This window comes from Penaeus chinensis, chromosome 19, assembly GCF_019202785.1.
Source record: "Penaeus chinensis breed Huanghai No. 1 chromosome 19, ASM1920278v2, whole genome shotgun sequence".
Classification (NCBI taxonomy): domain Eukaryota; kingdom Metazoa; phylum Arthropoda; class Malacostraca; order Decapoda; family Penaeidae; genus Penaeus; species Penaeus chinensis.
This window is the reverse complement of record NC_061837.1, coordinates 27,205,931-27,208,430: the sequence shown is the minus strand read 5'-3', so window position 1 is coordinate 27,208,430 and position 2,500 is coordinate 27,205,931.

The window sequence follows — 2,500 nt, the reverse complement described above, 5'->3', positions numbered from 1 at the left end:
TCATTATTGTTGTTGTTGTTGTTGTTGCTATTGTCATTGTTGTTACTATAGTTATTGTTATCATTATCTTCATGATTATTTTCATACTTATTCATTACGTTTATTGATATATAAGATACTGCATTCATGTAACTATCGGTTTATTTAGTAGGTTACTTAATATTATATGTTAACTGTTGTTCCTTTTTTATCATTATTTTCTTTATTATTATTACAATAACATACGTAGATCCATATATATGTATGCATATGCCCTTACATTTAACTTTCATTTGCTCTGTCTATCTGACAATCACTCTGAGTGTATATATCTATATATCTTCTCACTGAGACAATGCCCAAGCGAAGAATGACTCAGCACAAACATCCAGCGTTACCTAGGGCTCCAAATAAAGGCAGAAATGAATCCCCAAGGATTCTTAAATTCCGATAACTTTAACTACAGAAGATTTTCCTCTTTGAGTTTGATTCCGTGCTATGTTTCGATATTCTGTCTTTATGATTATCTTTGCTTGTATTGTATTTTACTTCTAAAGTAAGATTTTGATAAGTGCAATCGCCATAGATCCTTTACTGGGTTATCGCATTCATCATTTCTATGATTAAAACGTATTTCACATGTTAATCAAATATTTTGTTTAGAAGACCGTTTGCTTGCTAGAAAAATGTTATCTGTTTTTTTTTTTTTTTTTTTTTTTTTTTAAATAAATGACTCTTTAGATATATTTACTGTGATTTTGTCTCTGTTTGCAATTTTTTTTGTAGTAGTGAACTTAAGATTGGGATTAAGAATACAAAATATGCCCTAAAAAGAACAAAAATATGCGCAAGTATGCACAAGTTTAATTCGAACGCTTAATACACGTTAAACACGAATATATTCACGGAACAAGAACATAATCGAAGAGATGTTTTGAAAATAACATTCATCTCGTGAATACCTTTGATATGAGGTAGTAACAACGTATACTCACATTATCGTTGTAGCTGTTTTACATGAGGTTACCCGCAAGCCAGCTGAAAGGTTAGACCAACAGTGGCGTTTGTATTAAGGTGCACATTGCTTGAGTGTGCTTTTAAGTAGATATGGGACACAAGAGGAACACGACTGCAAAATATCCCAATTGGGCCAAGAAGCATCATGCCAGGCTGGTCTGTTAGGACCCACCGCTGTCTAGACCTCATGCCTGAGGCCTGATGCCGTAGGGTAGGACCTGAAATTGTCCAATCGGTGCAAGTCTGCGTGTCTAGGGACTGGATCTAGAATGGTTTTGGGTCTTCCAGCATCTCGAGTTATGGATTCAGAAGGCACAGTACCTGATTAGCAGAAGCAAGTCAAGGCTTTCTGTCATGGAATCAATTATTGGGAGACTGTCCGATAATCATCTCATGAGCCATAATAGATTTCATTATTCTTTATTGATTGGACTTCTGTTGAACATCTTATAGTAGTAGTCTCTTTGTTGTTATTTTCATTTTACTTATTATCACTTATAACTAGGACCGTCACTTCTGTTATCATTAACAGCACTATCAACTTTATTATTGATATAATCGTTATGCTCATCAGCGCTATTACTGCTGCTACTACTACTACTACTACTAAGGGTACTTCTGCTACCACTACTACTGTATCTATTATTATTATTATTATTATTATTATTATTATTATTATTATTATTATTATTATTATTATTATTACTATTACTATTATCCTCATTATCATTATCTTATCATTATCATTATTATCATCATTATCATTATCATTATTATCATCATTATCTTTATCATTATCATTATTATAATTATTATTATCATTATTATTATTATTATTATTATTATTATTATTATTATTATTATTATTATTATTATTATTATTATTATTATTATTATTATTATTATTATTATCATTATTACTATTATTATTATTATTATTATTATTATTATTATTATTATTATTGTTATTATTATTATTATTATTTTCATTATTATTGTCATTATCAATATCATTAGTATTGCTATTATTACACTACTACTACTACTACTACTACTATTATCATTATCATCATCATCATTATTTTTATTATTATCATCATTATTATTATCGTTACTATTGTTATTATTATCATTATCCCCATCATCATTATTATCATCACTATCGTTATTATGATCATTATCATTACTATTGCTGTTTTAAAGTTCTCTCTGAAAAAAATATTGCTATTATATTGTTTAGTTACCGATCAATATCATCGGTTTTCTATGATAACACGACGCAAGAATTTTGATGTGAACCTTATTTTCTGTCATATAAGAAATCTATTTGGTATCAAAGTGAAATGACAAGTGGAAAACAGTTAAACAATATATTTATCAAAGATTTTTTTCTCTGCATCAATTTGATTATATATAAATTATATATGTTGTACATATCGAATTCCGTGTTCAATTTGTACTTTGAAAGAATTCAGACGAAGTTTTGTTCATGTAACTTCAAGTA